Consider the following 19,844-nt stretch of genomic DNA (forward strand, 5'->3'; position numbering starts at 1 on the left):
TAGCTTTAGAGACCTAGCCCATTAGACTAGAGCCCTAGCTTTAAAGACCTAGAGCATTAGACTAGAGACCTAGCTTTAGAGACCTAGACCATTCGACTAGAGACCTAGCTTTAGAGACCTAGACCATTAGACTAGAGACCTAGCTTTAGAGACCTAGACCATTAGACTAGAGACCTAGCTTTAGAGACCTAGACCATTCGACTAGAGACCTAGCTTTAGAGACCTAGACCATTAGACTAGAGATCTAGCTTTAGAGACCTAGACCATTAGACTAGAGCCCTAGCTTTAGAGACCTAGACCATTAGACTAGAGACCTAGCTTTAGAGACCTAGACCATTAGACTAGAGACCTAGCTTTAGAGACCTAGCCCATTAGACTAGAGCCCTAGCTTTAAAGACCTAGAGCATTAGACTAGAGACCTAGCTTTAGAGACCTAGACCATTCGACTAGAGACCTAGCTTTAGAGACCTAGACCATTAGACTAGAGACCTAGCTTTAGAGACCTAGACCATTCGACTAGAGACCTAGCTTTAGAGACCTAGACCATTAGACTAGAGACCTAGCCCATTAGACTAGAGCCCTAGCTTTAGAGACCTAGACCATTAGACTAGAGACCTAGCTTTAGAGACCTAGACCATTAGACTAGAGACCTAGCCCATTAGACTAGAGCCCTAGCTTTAGAGACCTAGACCATTAGACTAGAGACCTAGCTTTAGAGACCTAGACCATTCGACTAGAGACCTAGCTTTAGAGACCTAGACCATTAGACTAGAGCCCTAGCTTTAGAGACCTAGACCATTAGACTAGAGACCTAGCTTTAGAGACCTAGACCATTAGACTAGGGACCTAGCTTTAGAGACCTAGACCATTAGACTAGAGACCTAGCTTTAGAGACCTAGACCATTAGACTAGAGACCTATTATTTCCAAATGACCTATACCTCTCTTTCTGCCTCTATCTTTTCACTATCTCTGTGCAGCTCTTTCTCATTTCTGTCTCTCGTTTTCTCCTCCATCTCCTCCATCTCTTACACTGTCAAACCTCTGCTTCTCTTTGTCTCCATTCCTATTTGTCTCAAATCAAATCAAATGTTACTTGTCCAATGCTCCGAATACAACGGGTGGGTGGTGTAGTCTTTACCGTGGAACTCTTGCTAACTAGCTCTTCCCAATGATGCAGAGTTCAAAAAGGATAATAAAAATAGAAACAGTAACAGTATGACTATGAAGGTTGAGTATTTCTGACTTGCTTTTCAAAATGGTCGATGGTCTGGAGTTGAACATTAAAATAGGAATGTTTTGTGGAATTTGATCTTGTTAAACTTCAATCCAATAATGTGAAATGTTCTGTTGTCTTCTTTCAAAGACCCACCACATGACCCTGCAAGTACACACACACACACGCACACGCCCACACACACAAACTTACACACACACACACACACACCACACGTTTTCCCTTCAAAGCCGATAAGCATCTCCTTCTGCAATCGTTCATCCCTAGCTAACATATGCATGCCTTCCTCGGGAAACGTGTAAAACACAATTTGGCAGAGAATACAGTACTTCTGAGGCCATTTTTTGAATGGTAGCTGTTCTCTCTCTTTCTCTCCCCATCAAAGCCTCGGACAATAAGTGTTTTATCGCCCCTGGAAATGAGCGCAGGAAGCAGATGTTGTTCTGATTAAACACACCGACCGTGCCAAAAATCTCTCCGACGCCTTGTGGCCCGAGACACAACCTGCAGCTCACAGTCAGATAGATGTATCTGTGCTCATGTGCCGCAGAGGGATCTCACTGCCAACTCACTGGGAAGTGAGTGTGTGTGTGTGTTTATTATTATAATAAGCAGGAAACAAAGCCAGTTTGATGGTTTCTACTTTAATAAGAACGCACCACATGGCAACCCTTCATTTTACAAACTAGATATAAAAGACCATAAATAATGACATAAGTTACATGTACCTAAAATCCTTGACAAAATAAAACAAATGACCAAAAATCTAACAAAAATATTACAACAACAAAAAGAAGATTAAAAGAATGTTAGGTCTACATGGCTGGGTCATATGGTATCAGAAGGCATACAATGACAAACCTTAATGTGTGTTGTCTTAGGTTGTTTCATCATTAACTAAATGTAAAAGTATTATATAGTACATTCTGTTTTCCTCACACTTCTTGCATATTTCCACATGACAGGTCGTTGACGGATTAAAACCCTACTTCAGCAAAGAGAAGATCATTGAGCTGGGCTGGTATGGAGGACGGAGGAATCTGTAGTATGTCAATCATCGCATATGATCGGAAAAACATTCAGATACTAACGATTGTATAATTTGTATATTTTTTTAAGTCCTTTGAATGTAACCTGACTGTCATTTGGTGAATATCTGAAACATCTAAATGAAACGAGATCAATGATATTCCCTTCTTATCACCCTTTTCAGCCTCAAGTCCTTGTTGACTACATACATCCCCTGCTCAAAATCCAGAAAGATTTTTCTTCAGCTCGGGGAGTCCAATCTGCTTTCTAATGAGAGAGTCTATGCCGCTGACTGTCCATCTGTCCTGCTGTGTCTCTGTCAGTACAGGAGGCTATTGTCTATATAATCCACTGGATCCCACTACTAAAGCCATTGCAATTAAGGATGTGTTGAAAACATCAAAACTCTTTAAATGCTGTTGCTGAAGAGGATTGACAGAGCAGGAGTAGTGGCACACTTTACATTGTTTTTGTCGACACAAAGCAGGTCATGAAATTCCAAAAACAAATCCGTAAACCCGCTCCACTGTAGCATAAAAACAGACAACTATTGATATTATTTTGAAGACATCATAGACACTCATACAGACACAAACACACATTAATTCACTCACTCACTCACACACACACACACACACTCACTCACTCACTCACTCACTCAAACACAAATACACACTCATTCACTCACTCAAGCACACACACATACACATGCTCACTTTACATGCAAACCAAAAACACAAAGGAAAATAAACTTAAAAATTCATAAAACAAGTACATCGTCTGCTGGAGCAGGGTCTAGTTTATATTACATTATTTAAATGTTTTTTAAGCGTTGCTGAATCATTCATATTGTTTTCGTAAGCTGTTGATGGTGGTCATGGATCGCTAGTCTGTTTGTCCGTTCTGAAAAATGGAGCGACGCCGAACAGCGAACGTGCCAGTCATGGAGAGATGGAGTTGGAGGAGACTCCAAGGAGAAGAGGAGGAATTCTGGTCATGGAGAGAAGGAGGAATCCTGTTGATGAAAGGTGGTGGCAGCTGGAGGAGAGAGAGAAGCGGGTGGGGGGAGACAGAGAGAGAGAGAGAGAGAGAGAGAGAGAGAGAGAGAGAGAGAGAGAGAGAGAGAGATTGCGTTTGAGAGATCACGTCAGCCATGGTTGGTTTTGAAAGTGTTCCGTTTGAATGCCAGTTTCTGCCTGGCATAGAACTACTCAAATATCCTTGTGATGCCCAACAACACATACCAGTTAAAGCATATGGAAAGTTCTAGTCATTCAATGCTTAACAAGAACATCAGCCTTCGCCAACTGATACAATGACATCACTGCATTATTGGTTGAAAAAAGCCAACAATGGAAAACATTTCCTTCATCATGGGAACCGATCCTGAGTCATGCCGCTATGATAGTATTTAAACCCAGGTCTGCAGCCTATTTAAAATCGTTCAAATATTTTAATAATTTGGTTTAGCCTGCCTGGAGTGCCAGATGGGCGGGGTTTTCAGTTTTGCTACTCTTCTATTGGTTCCATTGCACCAGGCAAGCGCAATCAATCCCAGGAAAAGTATTCAAAATTACTTCAAATACTATTTGAACCCAGGTGTCAGCGGCTGTGGTGTGCTGTCTGCTGACTCAGTCAGTGATTAATCGTCCTCATTCACACGCCAGGGGGTTTAGAGCAGTGACTGATCTGAGAACAGGGCTTATTGATCTACTCTACGGCCTCAGGTGCCAGGCTGCTGGTTTATTAACACACCACTCAAACAGCTCAGCACTCAATGAGCTCACCACTGCAGAGAGTTACACAGTATGTACACACTGCAGAGAGTTACACAGTATGTACACACTGCAGAGAGTTACACAGTATGTACACACTGCAGAGAGTTACACAGTATGTACACACTGCAGAGAGAGAGAGAGTTAGATAGTACTACAGTATGTACACACTGCAGAGAGTTACACAGTATGTACACACTGCAGAGAGTTACACAGTATGTACACACTGCAGAGAGTTACACAGTATGTACACACTGCAGAGAGAGAGTTAGACAGTACTACAGTATGTACACACTGCAGAGAGAGAGAGAGTTAGATAGTACTACAGTATGTACACACTGCAGAGAGAGAGAGAGAGTTAGATAGTACTACAGTATGTACACACTGCAGAGAGTTACACAGTATGTACACACTGCAGAGAGTTACACAGTATGTACACACTGCAGAGAGTTACACAGTATGTACACACTGCAGAGAGTTACACAGTATGTACACACTGCAGAGAGAGAGAGAGTTAGACAGTACTACAGTATGTACACACTGCAGAGAGAGAGAGAGTTAGATAGTACTACAGTATGTACACACTGCAGAGAGAGAGAGAGAGTTAGATAGTACTACAGTATGTACACACTGCAGAGAGAGAGTTAGATAGTACTACAGTATGTATACACTGCAGAGAGAGAGAGAGTTAGATAGTACTACAGTATGTACACACTGCAGAGAGAGAGAGAGTTAGATAGTACTACAGTATGTACACACTGCAGAGAGAGAGAGAGTTAGATAGTACTACAGTATGTATACACTGCAGAGAGAGAGAGAGTTAGACAGTACTACAGTATGTACACACTGCAGAGAGAGAGAGAGTTAGACAGTACTACAGTATGTATACATTGCAGAGAGAGAGAGTTAGACAGTACTACAGTGTGTATACATTGCAGAGAGAGAGAGTTAGACCGTACTACAGTATGTAGACACTGCAGAGAGAGAGTGAGACAGTACTACAGTATGTATACACTGCAGAGAGAGAGTTACACAGTACTACAGTATGTATACATTGCAGAGAGAGAGAGTTAGACAGTACTACAGTATGTATACATTGCAGAGAGAGAGAGTTAGACAGTACTACAGTATGTACACACTGCAGAGAGAGAGTGAGACAGTACTACAGTATGTATACATTGCAGAGAGAGAGAGTTAGACAGTACTACAGTATGTATACATTGCAGAGAGAGAGAGTTAGACAGTACTACAGTATGTATACATTGCAGAGAGAGAGAGTTAGACAGTACTAAAGCATGTATACACTGCAGAGAGAGAGTTAGACAGTACTACAGTATGTACACACTGCAGAGAGAGAGTTAGACAATACTAGAGTATGTACACACTGCAGAGAGAGAGTTAGACAGTACTACAGTATGTATACACTGCAGAGAGAGAGTTAGACAGTACTACAGTATGTACACACTGCAGAGAGAGAGTTAGACAGTACTACAGTATGTATACACTGCAGAGAGAGAGAGAGTTACACAGTACTACAGTATGTACACACTGCAGAGAGAGAGAGTTAGACAGTACTACAGCATGTATACACTGCAGAGAGAGAGAGTGAGACAGTACTACAGTATGTATACATTGCAGAGAGAGAGAGTTAGACAGTACTACAGTATGTATACATTGCAGAGAGAGAGAGTTAGACAGTACTACAGTATGTATACATTGCAGAGAGAGAGAGTTAGACAGTACTAAAGCATGTATACACTGCAGAGAGAGAGTTAGACAGTACTACAGTATGTACACACTGCAGAGAGAGAGTTAGACAATACTAGAGTATGTACACACTGCAGAGAGAGAGTTAGACAGTACTACAGTATGTATACACTGCAGAGAGAGAGTTAGACAGTACTACAGTATGTACACACTGCAGAGAGAGAGTTAGACAGTACTACAGTATGTATACACTGCAGAGAGAGAGAGAGTTACACAGTACTACAGTATGTACACACTGCAGAGAGAGAGAGTTAGACAGTACTACAGCATGTATACACTGCAGAGAGAGAGAGTTAGACAGTACTACAGTATGTACACACTGCAGAGAGAGAGAGTTAGACAGTACTACAGTATGTACACACTGCAGAGAGAGAGTTACACAGTACTACAGTATGTATACACTGCAGAGAGAGAGTTACACAGTAATACAGTATGTACACACTGCACAGAGAGAGAGTTAGACAGTACTACAGTATGTACACACTGCAGAGAGAGAGTTACACAGTACTACAGTATGTACACACTGCAGAGAGAGAGAGTTAGACAGTACTACAGTATGTACACACTGCAGAGAGAGAGAGTTAGACAGTACTACAGTATGTACACACTGCAGAGAGAGAGAGAGTTACACAGTACTACAGTATGTACACACTGCAGAGAGAGAGAGTTAGACAGTACTACAGTATGTACACACTGCAGAGAGAGAGAGAGTTACACAGTACTACAGTATGTATACACTGCAGAGAGAGAGAGAGAGAGAGAGAGTTAGACAGTACTACAGTATGTATACACTGCAGAGAGAGAGTCAGACAGTACTACAGTATGTATACACTGCAGAGAGCGAGTTACACAGTACTACAGTATGTACACACTGTAGAGAGAGCGAGAGAGTTACACAGTACTACAGTATGTATACACTGCAGAGAGAGAGAGAGAGAGAGAGAGAGAGTTAGACAGTACTACAGTATGTATACATTGCAGAGAGAGAGAGTTAGACAGTAGTACAGCATGTATACACTGCAGAGAGAGAGAGTTAGACAGTACTACAGTATGTACACACTGCAGAGAGAGAGTTAGACAGTACTACAGTATGTATACACTGCAGAGAGCGAGTTAGACAGTACTACAGTATGTACACACTGCAGAGAGAGAGTTAGACAGTACAACAGTATGTATACACTGCAGAGAGAGAGTTAGACAGTACTACAGTATGTACACACTGCAGAGAGAGAGAGTTAGACAGTACTACAGTATGTACACACTGCAGAGAGAGAGTTACACAGTACTACAGTATGTACACACTGCAGAGAGAGAGTGTTAGACAGTACTACAGTATGTACACACTGCAGAGAGAGAGAGTTAGACAGTACTACAGTATGTACACACTGCAGAGAGAGAGAGAGTTACACAGTACTACAGTATGTACACACTGCAGAGAGAGAGAGTTAGACAGTACTACAGTATGTACACACTGCAGAGAGAGAGAGAGTTACACAGTACTACAGTATGTATACACTGCAGAGAAAGAGAGAGAGAGAGAGAGAGTTAGACAGTACTACAGTATGTATACACTGCAGAGAGAGAGTTAGACAGTACTACAGTATGTATACACTGCAGAGAGCGAGTTACACAGTACTACAGTATGTACACACTGTAGAGAGAGAGAGAGAGTTACACAGTACTACAGTATGTATACACTGCAGAGAGAGAGAGAGAGTTAGACAGTACTACAGTATGTACACACTGCAGAGAGAGAGAGAGTTAGATAGTACTACAGTATGTACACACTGCAGAGAGAGAGAGAGAGTTAGATAGTACTACAGTATGTACACACTGCAGAGAGAGAGAGAGAGTTAGATAGTACTACAGTATGTACACACTGCAGAGAGAGAGTTAGATAGTACTACAGTATGTATACACTGCAGAGAGAGAGAGAGTTAGATAGTACTACAGTATGTACACACTGCAGAGAGAGAGAGAGTTAGATAGTACTACAGTATGTACACACTGCAGAGAGAGAGAGAGTTAGATAGTACTACAGTATGTATACACTGCAGAGAGAGAGAGAGTTAGAGAGTACTACAGTATGTACACACTGCAGAGAGAGAGAGAGTTAGACAGTACTACAGTATGTATACATTGCAGAGAGAGAGAGTTAGACAGTACTACAGTATGTATACATTGCAGAGAGAGAGAGTTAGACCGTACTACAGTATGTAGACACTGCAGAGAGAGAGTGAGACAGTACTACAGTATGTATACACTGCAGAGAGAGAGTTACACAGTACTACAGTATGTATACATTGCAGAGAGAGAGAGTTAGACAGTACTACAGTATGTACACACTGCAGAGAGAGAGTTAGACAGTACTACAGTATGTATACACTGCAGAGAGAGAGAGAGTTACACAGTACTACAGTATGTACACACTGCAGAGAGAGAGAGTTAGACAGTACTACAGCATGTATACACTGCAGAGAGAGAGAGTGAGACAGTACTACAGTATGTATACATTGCAGAGAGAGAGAGTTAGACAGTACTACAGTATGTATACATTGCAGAGAGAGAGAGTTAGACAGTACTACAGTATGTATACATTGCAGAGAGAGAGAGTTAGACAGTACTAAAGCATGTATACACTGCAGAGAGAGAGTTAGACAGTACTACAGTATGTACACACTGCAGAGAGAGAGTTAGACAATACTAGAGTATGTACACACTGCAGAGAGAGAGTTAGACAGTACTACAGTATGTATACACTGCAGAGAGAGAGTTAGACAGTACTACAGTATGTACACACTGCAGAGAGAGAGTTAGACAGTACTACAGTATGTATACACTGCAGAGAGAGAGAGAGTTACACAGTACTACAGTATGTACACACTGCAGAGAGAGAGAGTTAGACAGTACTACAGCATGTATACACTGCAGAGAGAGAGAGTTAGACAGTACTACAGTATGTACACACTGCAGAGAGAGAGAGTTAGACAGTACTACAGTATGTACACACTGCAGAGAGAGAGTTACACAGTACTACAGTATGTATACACTGCAGAGAGAGAGTTACACAGTAATACAGTATGTACACACTGCACAGAGAGAGAGTTAGACAGTACTACAGTATGTACACACTGCAGAGAGAGAGTTACACAGTACTACAGTATGTACACACTGCAGAGAGAGAGAGTTAGACAGTACTACAGTATGTACACACTGCAGAGAGAGAGAGTTAGACAGTACTACAGTATGTACACACTGCAGAGAGAGAGAGAGAGTTACACAGTACTACAGTATGTACACACTGCAGAGAGAGAGAGTTAGACAGTACTACAGTATGTACACACTGCAGAGAGAGAGAGAGTTACACAGTACTACAGTATGTATACACTGCAGAGAGAGAGAGAGAGAGAGAGAGAGAGTTAGACAGTACTACAGTATGTATACACTGCAGAGAGAGAGTCAGACAGTACTACAGTATGTATACACTGCAGAGAGCGAGTTACACAGTACTACAGTATGTACACACTGTAGAGAGAGCGAGAGAGTTACACAGTACTACAGTATGTATACACTGCAGAGAGAGAGAGAGAGAGAGAGAGAGAGTTAGACAGTACTACAGTATGTATACATTGCAGAGAGAGAGAGTTAGACAGTACTACAGCATGTATACACTGCAGAGAGAGAGAGAGTTAGACAGTACTACAGTATGTACACACTGCAGAGAGAGAGTTAGACAGTACTACAGTATGTATACACTGCAGAGAGCGAGTTAGACAGTACTACAGTATGTACACACTGCAGAGAGAGAGTTAGACAGTACAACAGTATGTATACACTGCAGAGAGAGAGTTAGACAGTACTACAGTATGTACACACTGCAGAGAGAGAGAGTTAGACAGTACTACAGTATGTACACACTGCAGAGAGAGAGTTACACAGTACTACAGTATGTACACACTGCAGAGAGAGAGAGTTAGACAGTACTACAGTATGTACACACTGCAGAGAGAGAGAGTTAGACAGTACTACAGTATGTACACACTGCAGAGAGAGAGAGAGTTACACAGTACTACAGTATGTACACACTGCAGAGAGAGAGAGTTAGACAGTACTACAGTATGTACACACTGCAGAGAGAGAGAGAGTTACACAGTACTACAGTATGTATACACTGCAGAGAAAGAGAGAGAGAGAGAGAGAGTTAGACAGTACTACAGTATGTATACACTGCAGAGAGAGAGTTAGACAGTACTACAGTATGTATACACTGCAGAGAGCGAGTTACACAGTACTACAGTATGTACACACTGTAGAGAGAGAGAGAGAGTTACACAGTACTACAGTATGTATACACTGCAGAGAGAGAGAGAGTTAGACAGTACTACAGTATGTACACACTGCAGAGAGAGAGAGAGTTAGATAGTACTACAGTATGTACACACTGCAGAGAGAGAGAGAGAGTTAGATAGTACTACAGTATGTACACACTGCAGAGAGAGAGAGAGAGTTAGATAGTACTACAGTATGTACACACTGCAGAGAGAGAGTTAGATAGTACTACAGTATGTATACACTGCAGAGAGAGAGAGAGTTGGATAGTACTACAGTATGTACACACTGCAGAGAGAGAGAGAGTTAGATAGTACTACAGTATGTACACACTGCAGAGAGAGAAAGAGTTAGATAGTACTACAGTATGTATACACTGCAGAGAGAGAGAGAGTTAGACAGTACTACAGTATGTACACACTGCAGAGAGAGAGAGAGTTAGACAGTACTACAGTATGTATACATTGCAGAGAGAGAGAGTTAGACAGTACTACAGTATGTATACATTGCAGAGAGAGAGAGTTAGACCGTACTACAGTATGTAGACACTGCAGAGAGAGAGTGAGACAGTACTACAGTATGTATACACTGCAGAGAGAGAGTTACACAGTACTACAGTATGTATACATTGCAGAGAGAGAGAGTTAGACAGTACTACAGTATGTATACATTGCAGAGAGAGAGAGTTAGACAGTACTACAGTATGTACACACTGCAGAGAGAGAGTGAGACAGTACTACAGTATGTATACATTGCAGAGAGAGAGAGTTAGACAGTACTACAGTATGTATACATTGCAGAGAGAGAGAGTTAGACAGTACTACAGTATGTATACATTGCAGAGAGAGAGAGTTAGACAGTACTAAAGCATGTATACACGGCATGAAAGAGAGTTAGACAGTACTACAGTATGTACACACTGCAGAGAGAGAGTTAGACAATACTAGAGTATGTACACACTGCAGAGAGAGAGTTAGACAGTACTACAGTATGTATACACTGCAGAGAGAGAGTTAGACAGTACTACAGTATGTACACACTGCAGAGAGAGAGTTAGACAGTACTACAGTATGTATACACTGCAGAGAGAGAGAGAGTTACACAGTACTACAGTATGTACACACTGCAGAGAGAGAGAGTTAGACAGTACTACAGCATGTATACACTGCAGAGAGAGAGAGTGAGACAGTACTACAGTATGTATACATTGCAGAGAGAGAGAGTTAGACAGTACTACAGTATGTATACATTGCAGAGAGAGAGAGTTAGACAGTACTACAGTATGTATACATTGCAGAGAGAGAGAGTTAGACAGTACTAAAGCATGTATACACTGCAGAGAGAGAGTTAGACAGTACTACAGTATGTACACACTGCAGAGAGAGAGTTAGACAATACTAGAGTATGTACACACTGCAGAGAGAGAGTTAGACAGTACTACAGTATGTATACACTGCAGAGAGAGAGTTAGACAGTACTACAGTATGTACACACTGCAGAGAGAGAGTTAGACAGTACTACAGTATGTATACACTGCAGAGAGAGAGAGAGTTACACAGTACTACAGTATGTACACACTGCAGAGAGAGAGAGTTAGACAGTACTACAGCATGTATACACTGCAGAGAGAGAGAGTTAGACAGTACTACAGTATGTACACACTGCAGAGAGAGAGTTAGACAGTACTACAGTATGTACACACTGCAGAGAGAGAGTTACACAGTACTACAGTATGTATACACTGCAGAGAGAGAGTTACACAGTAATACAGTATGTACACACTGCACAGAGAGAGAGTTAGACAGTACTACAGTATGTACACACTGCAGAGAGAGAGTTACACAGTACTACAGTATGTACACACTGCAGAGAGAGAGAGTTAGACAGTACTACAGTATGTACACACTGCAGAGAGAGAGAGTTAGACAGTACTACAGTATGTACACACTGCAGAGAGAGAGAGAGTTACACAGTACTACAGTATGTACACACTGCAGAGAGAGAGAGTTAGACAGTACTACAGTATGTACACACTGCAGAGAGAGAGAGAGTTACACAGTACTACAGTATGTATACACTGCAGAGAGAGAGAGAGAGAGAGAGAGAGAGTTAGACAGTACTACAGTATGTATACACTGCAGAGAGAGAGTCAGACAGTACTACAGTATGTATACACTGCAGAGAGCGAGTTACACAGTACTACAGTATGTACACACTGTAGAGAGAGCGAGAGAGTTACACAGTACTACAGTATGTATACACTGCAGAGAGAGAGAGAGAGAGAGAGAGAGAGAGAGTTAGACAGTACTACAGTATGTATACATTGCAGAGAGAGAGAGTTAGACAGTACTACAGCATGTATACACTGCAGAGAGAGAGAGTTAGACAGTACTACAGTATGTACACACTGCAGAGAGAGAGTTAGACAGTACTACAGTATGTATACACTGCAGAGAGCGAGTTAGACAGTACTACAGTATGTACACACTGCAGAGAGAGAGTTAGACAGTACAACAGTATGTATACACTGCAGAGAGAGAGTTAGACAGTACTACAGTATGTACACACTGCAGAGAGAGAGAGTTAGACAGTACTACAGTATGTACACACGGCAGAGAGAGAGTTACACAGTACTACAGTATGTACACACTGCAGAGAGAGAGAGTTAGACAGTACTACAGTATGTACACACTGCAGAGAGAGAGAGTTAGACAGTACTACAGTATGTACACACTGCAGAGAGAGAGAGAGTTACACAGTACTACAGTATGTACACACTGCAGAGAGAGAGAGTTAGACAGTACTACAGTATGTACACACTGCAGAGAGAGAGAGAGTTACACAGTACTACAGTATGTATACACTGCAGAGAAAGAGAGAGAGAGAGAGAGAGTTAGACAGTACTACAGTATGTATACACTGCAGAGAGAGAGTTAGACAGTACTACAGTATGTATACACTGCAGAGAGCGAGTTACACAGTACTACAGTATGTACACACTGTAGAGAGAGAGAGAGAGTTACACAGTACTACAGTATGTATACACTGCAGAGAGAGAGAGAGAGAGAGAGAGAGAGAGAGAGTTACACAGTACTACAGTATGTATACACTGCAGAGAGCGAGTTACACAGTACTACAGTATGTACACACTGCAGAGAGAGAGTTACACAGTACTACAGTATGTATACACTGCAGAGAGAGATAGAGAGAGAGAGAGAGAGAGAGTTAGACAGTACTACAGTATGTATACACTGCAGAGAGAGAGTTAGACAGTACTACAGTATGTACACACTGCAGAGAGAGAGTTACACAGTACTACAGTATGTACACACTGCAGAGAGAGAGTTAGACAGTACTACAGTATGTACACACTGCAGAGAGAGAGTTAGACAGTACTACAGTATGTACACACTGCAGAGAGAGAGTTACACAGTACTACAGTATGTACACACTGTAGAGAGAGAGAGAGAGTTAGACAGTACTACAGTATGTACACACTGCAGAGAGAGAGAGTTAGACAGTACTACAGTATGTACACACTGCAGAGAGAGATAGAGTTACACAGTACTACAGTATGTATACACTGCAGAGAGAGAGAGAGAGAGAGAGAGAGTTAGACAGTACTACAGTATGTATACACTGCAGAGAGAGAGTTAGACAGTACTACAGTATGTATACACTGCAGAGAGCGAGTTACACAGTACTACAGTATGTACACACTGTAGAGAGAGAGAGAGAGTTACACAGTACTAGAGTATGTACACACTGCAGAGAGAGAGTTAGAGAGTACTACAGTATGTATACACTGCAGAGAGAGAGTTAGACAGTACTACAGTATGTACACACTGCAGAGAGAGAGTTAGACAGTACTACAGTATGTATACACTGCAGAGAGAGAGAGAGTTACACAGTACTACAGTATGTACACACTGCAGAGAGAGAGAGTTAGACAGTACTACAGCATGTATACACTGCAGAGAGAGAGAGAGTTAGACAGTACTACAGTATGTACACACTGCAGAGAGAGAGAGAGTTAGACAGTACTACAGTATGTATACATTGCAGAGAGAGAGAGTTAGACAGTACTACAGTATGTATACATTGCAGAGAGAGAGAGTTAGACCGTACTACAGTATGTAGACACTGCAGAGAGAGAGTGAGACAGTACTACAGTATGTATACACTGCAGAGAGAGAGTTACACAGTACTACAGTATGTATACATTGCAGAGAGAGAGAGTTAGACAGTACTACAGTATGTATACATTGCAGAGAGAGAGAGTTAGACAGTACTACAGTATGTACACACTGCAGAGAGAGAGTGAGACAGTACTACAGTATGTATACATTGCAGAGAGAGAGAGTTAGACAGTACTACAGTATGTATACATTGCAGAGAGAGAGAGTTAGACAGTACTACAGTATGTATACATTGCAGAGAGAGAGAGTTAGACAGTACTAAAGCATGTATACACGGCATGAAAGAGAGTTAGACAGTACTACAGTATGTACACACTGCAGAGAGAGAGTTAGACAATACTAGAGTATGTACACACTGCAGAGAGAGAGTTAGACAGTACTACAGTATGTATACACTGCAGAGAGAGAGTTAGACAGTACTACAGTATGTACACACTGCAGAGAGAGAGTTAGACAGTACTACAGTATGTATACACTGCAGAGAGAGAGAGAGTTACACAGTACTACAGTATGTACACACTGCAGAGAGAGAGAGTTAGACAGTACTACAGCATGTATACACTGCAGAGAGAGAGAGTGAGACAGTACTACAGTATGTATACATTGCAGAGAGAGAGAGTTAGACAGTACTACAGTATGTATACATTGCAGAGAGAGAGAGTTAGACAGTACTACAGTATGTATACATTGCAGAGAGAGAGAGTTAGACAGTACTAAAGCATGTATACACTGCAGAGAGAGAGTTAGACAGTACTACAGTATGTACACACTGCAGAGAGAGAGTTAGACAATACTAGAGTATGTACACACTGCAGAGAGAGAGTTAGACAGTACTACAGTATGTATACACTGCAGAGAGAGAGTTAGACAGTACTACAGTATGTACACACTGCAGAGAGAGAGTTAGACAGTACTACAGTATGTATACACTGCAGAGAGAGAGAGAGTTACACAGTACTACAGTATGTACACACTGCAGAGAGAGAGAGTTAGACAGTACTACAGCATGTATACACTGCAGAGAGAGAGAGTTAGACAGTACTACAGTATGTACACACTGCAGAGAGAGAGTTAGACAGTACTACAGTATGTACACACTGCAGAGAGAGAGTTACACAGTACTACAGTATGTATACACTGCAGAGAGAGAGTTACACAGTAATACAGTATGTACACACTGCACAGAGAGAGAGTTAGACAGTACTACAGTATGTACACACTGCAGAGAGAGAGTTACACAGTACTACAGTATGTACACACTGCAGAGAGAGAGAGTTAGACAGTACTACAGTATGTACACACTGCAGAGAGAGAGAGTTAGACAGTACTACAGTATGTACACACTGCAGAGAGAGAGAGAGTTACACAGTACTACAGTATGTACACACTGCAGAGAGAGAGAGTTAGACAGTACTACAGTATGTACACACTGCAGAGAGAGAGAGAGTTACACAGTACTACAGTATGTATACACTGCAGAGAGAGAGAGAGAGAGAGAGAGAGTTAGACAGTACTACAGTATGTATACACTGCAGAGAGAGAGTCAGACAGTACTACAGTATGTATACACTGCAGAGAGCGAGTTACACAGTACTACAGTATGTACACACTGTAGAGAGAGCGAGAGAGTTACACAGTACTACAGTATGTATACACTGCAGAGAGAGAGAGAGAGAGAGAGAGAGAGAGAGTTAGACAGTACTACAGTATGTATACATTGCAGAGAGAGAGAGTTAGACAGTACTACAGCATGTATACACTGCAGAGAGAGAGAGTTAGACAGTACTACAGTATGTACACACTGCAGAGAGAGAGTTAGACAGTACTACAGTATGTATACACTGCAGAGAGCGAGTTAGACAGTACTACAGTATGTACACACTGCAGAGAGAGAGTTAGACAGTACAACAGTATGTATACACTGCAGAGAGAGAGTTAGACAGTACTACAGTATGTACACACTGCAGAGAGAGAGAGTTAGACAGTACTACAGTATGTACACACGGCAGAGAGAGAGTTACACAGTACTACAGTATGTACACACTGCAGAGAGAGAGAGTTAGACAGTACTACAGTATGTACACACTGCAGAGAGAGAGAGTTAGACAGTACTACAGTATGTACACACTGCAGAGAGAGAGAGAGTTACACAGTACTACAGTATGTACACACTGCAGAGAGAGAGAGTTAGACAGTACTACAGTATGTACACACTGCAGAGAGAGAGAGAGTTACACAGTACTACAGTATGTATACACTGCAGAGAAAGAGAGAGAGAGAGAGAGAGTTAGACAGTACTACAGTATGTATACACTGCAGAGAGAGAGTTAGACAGTACTACAGTATGTATACACTGCAGAGAGCGAGTTACACAGTACTACAGTATGTACACACTGTAGAGAGAGAGAGAGAGTTACACAGTACTACAGTATGTATACACTGCAGAGAGAGAGAGAGAGAGAGAGAGAGAGAGAGAGAGTTACACAGTACTACAGTATGTATACACTGCAGAGAGCGAGTTACACAGTACTACAGTATGTACACACTGCAGAGAGAGAGTTACACAGTACTACAGTATGTATACACTGCAGAGAGAGATAGAGAGAGAGAGAGAGAGAGAGTTAGACAGTACTACAGTATGTATACACTGCAGAGAGAGAGTTAGACAGTACTACAGTATGTACACACTGCAGAGAGAGAGTTACACAGTACTACAGTATGTACACACTGCAGAGAGAGAGTTAGACAGTACTACAGTATGTACACACTGCAGAGAGAGAGTTAGACAGTACTACAGTATGTACACACTGCAGAGAGAGAGTTACACAGTACTACAGTATGTACACACTGTAGAGAGAGAGAGAGAGTTAGACAGTACTACAGTATGTACACACTGCAGAGAGAGAGAGTTAGACAGTACTACAGTATGTACACACTGCAGAGAGAGATAGAGTTACACAGTACTACAGTATGTATACACTGCAGAGAGAGAGAGAGAGAGAGAGAGAGTTAGACAGTACTACAGTATGTATACACTGCAGAGAGAGAGTTAGACAGTACTACAGTATGTATACACTGCAGAGAGCGAGTTACACAGTACTACAGTATGTACACACTGTAGAGAGAGAGAGAGAGTTACACAGTACTAGAGTATGTACACACTGCAGAGAGAGAGTTAGAGAGTGCTACAGTATGTATACACTGCAGAGAGAGAGTTAGACAGTACTACAGTATGTACACACTGCAGAGAGAGAGTTAGACAGTACTACAGTATGTATACACTGCAGAGAGAGAGAGAGTTACACAGTACTACAGTATGTACACACTGCAGAGAGAGAGAGTTAGACAGTACTACAGCATGTATACACTGCAGAGAGAGAGAGTTAGACAGTACTACAGTATGTACACACTGCAGAGAGAGAGAGTTAGACAGTACTACAGTATGTACACACTGCAGAGAGAGATTTACACAGTACTACAGTATGTATACACTGCAGAGAGAGAGTTACACAGTAATACAGTATGTACACACTGCAGAGAGAGAGAGTTAGACAGTACTACAGTATGTACACACTGCAGAGAGAGAGTTACACAGTACTACAGTATGTACACACTGCAGAGAGAGAGAGTTAGACAGTACTACAGTATGTACACACTGCAGAGAGAGAGAGTTAGACAGTAGCACAGTATGTATACACTGCAGAGAGAGAGAGTTAGACAGTACTACAGTATGTACACACTGTAGAGAGAGAGAGAGAGTTAGACAGTACTACAGTATGTATACATTGCAGAGAGAGAGAGTTAGACAGTACTACAGCATGTATACACTGCAGAGAGAGAGAGTTAGACAGTACTACAGTATGTACACACTGCAGAGAGAGAGTTAGACAGTACTAGAGTATGTACACACTGCAGAGAGAGAGTTAGACAGTACTACAGTATGTATACACTGCAGAGAGAGAGTTAGACAGTACTACAGTATGTACACACTGCAGAGAGAGAGTTAGACAGTACTACAGTATGTATACACTGCAGAGAGAGAGAGTTACACAGTACTACAGTATGTACACACTGCAGAGAGAGAGAGTTAGACAGTACTACAGCATGTATACACTGCAGAGAGAGAGAGTTAGACAGTACTACAGTATGTACACACTGCAGAGAGAGAGAGTTAGACAGTACTACAGTATGTACACACTGCAGAGAGAGAGTTACACAGTACTACAGTATGTATACACTGCAGAGAGAGAGTTACACAGTAATACAGTATGTACACACTGCAGAGAGAGAGAGTTAGACAGTACTACAGTATGTACACACTGCAGAGAGAGAGTTACACAGTACTACAGTATGTACACACTGCAGAGAGAGAGAGTTAGACAGTACTACAGTATGTACACACTGCAGAGAGAGAGAGTTAGACAGTAGCACAGTATGTATACACTGCAGAGAGAGAGTTAGACAGTACTACAGTATGTATACACTGCAGAGAGAGAGTTACACAGTACTACCTATGTACACACTGCAGAGAGAGAGAGTTAGACAGTACTACAGTATGTACACACTGCAGAGAGAGAGAGTTAGACAGTAGCACAGTATGTATACACTGCAGAGAGAGAGAGTTAGACAGTACTACAGTATGTACACACTGTAGAGAGAGAGAGAGAGTTAGACAGTACTACAGTATGTATACATTGCAGAGAGAGAGAGTTAGACAGTACTACAGCATGTATACACTGCAGAGAGAGAGAGTTAGACAGTACTACAGTATGTACACACTGCAGAGAGAGAGTTAGACAGTACTAGAGTATGTACACACTGCAGAGAGAGAGTTAGACAGTACTACAGTATGTATACACTGCAGAGAGAGAGTTAGACAGTACTACAGTATGTACACACTGCAGAGAGAGAGTTAGACAGTACTACAGTATGTATACACTGCAGAGAGAGAGAGTTACACAGTACTACAGTATGTACACACTGCAGAGAGAGAGAGTTAGACAGTACTACAGCATGTATACACTGCAGAGAGAGAGAGTTAGACAGTACTACAGTATGTACACACTGCAGAGAGAGAGTTACACAGTACTACAGTATGTATACACTGCAGAGAGAGAGTTACACAGTAATACAGTATGTACACACTGCAGAGAGAGAGAGTTAGACAGTACTACAGTATGTACACACTGCAGAGAGAGAGTTACACAGTACTACAGTATGTACACACTGCAGAGAGAGAGAGTTAGACAGTACTACAGTATGTACACACTGCAGAGAGAGAGAGTTAGACAGTAGCACAGTATGTATACACTGCAGAGAGAGAGTTAGACAGTACTACAGTATGTATACACTGCAGAGAGAGAGTTACACAGTACTACCTATGTATACACTGCAGAGAGAGAGTTAGACAGTACTACAGTATGTATACACTGCAGAGAGAGAGTTAGACAATACTACACTATGTACACACTGCAGAGAGAGAGTGAGACAGTACTACAGTATGTATACA

At 41.7% G+C, this 19,844-nt stretch overlaps 1 protein-coding gene across 3 annotated transcripts in view; it reads right to left on the reverse strand.

The window, feature by feature from the left end:
- Positions 1–1,860: 1,860 nt before the first annotated feature.
- Positions 1,861–19,844, reverse strand: part of epha4l (eph receptor A4, like) — an 88,761-nt gene continuing 70,777 nt past the window's right edge. For all 3 annotated transcript variants that reach the window (XM_031795778.1, XM_031795779.1, XM_031795780.1), the window contains exon 18: positions 1,861–3,303. The gene's annotated coding sequence lies outside the window, so the exon portion shown is untranslated. The remainder of the gene's footprint in view (positions 3,304–19,844) is intronic.

The sequence above is a fragment of the Oncorhynchus kisutch genome, linkage group LG18 (assembly GCF_002021735.2).
Source record: "Oncorhynchus kisutch isolate 150728-3 linkage group LG18, Okis_V2, whole genome shotgun sequence".
Classification (NCBI taxonomy): Eukaryota; Metazoa; Chordata; class Actinopteri; order Salmoniformes; family Salmonidae; genus Oncorhynchus; species Oncorhynchus kisutch.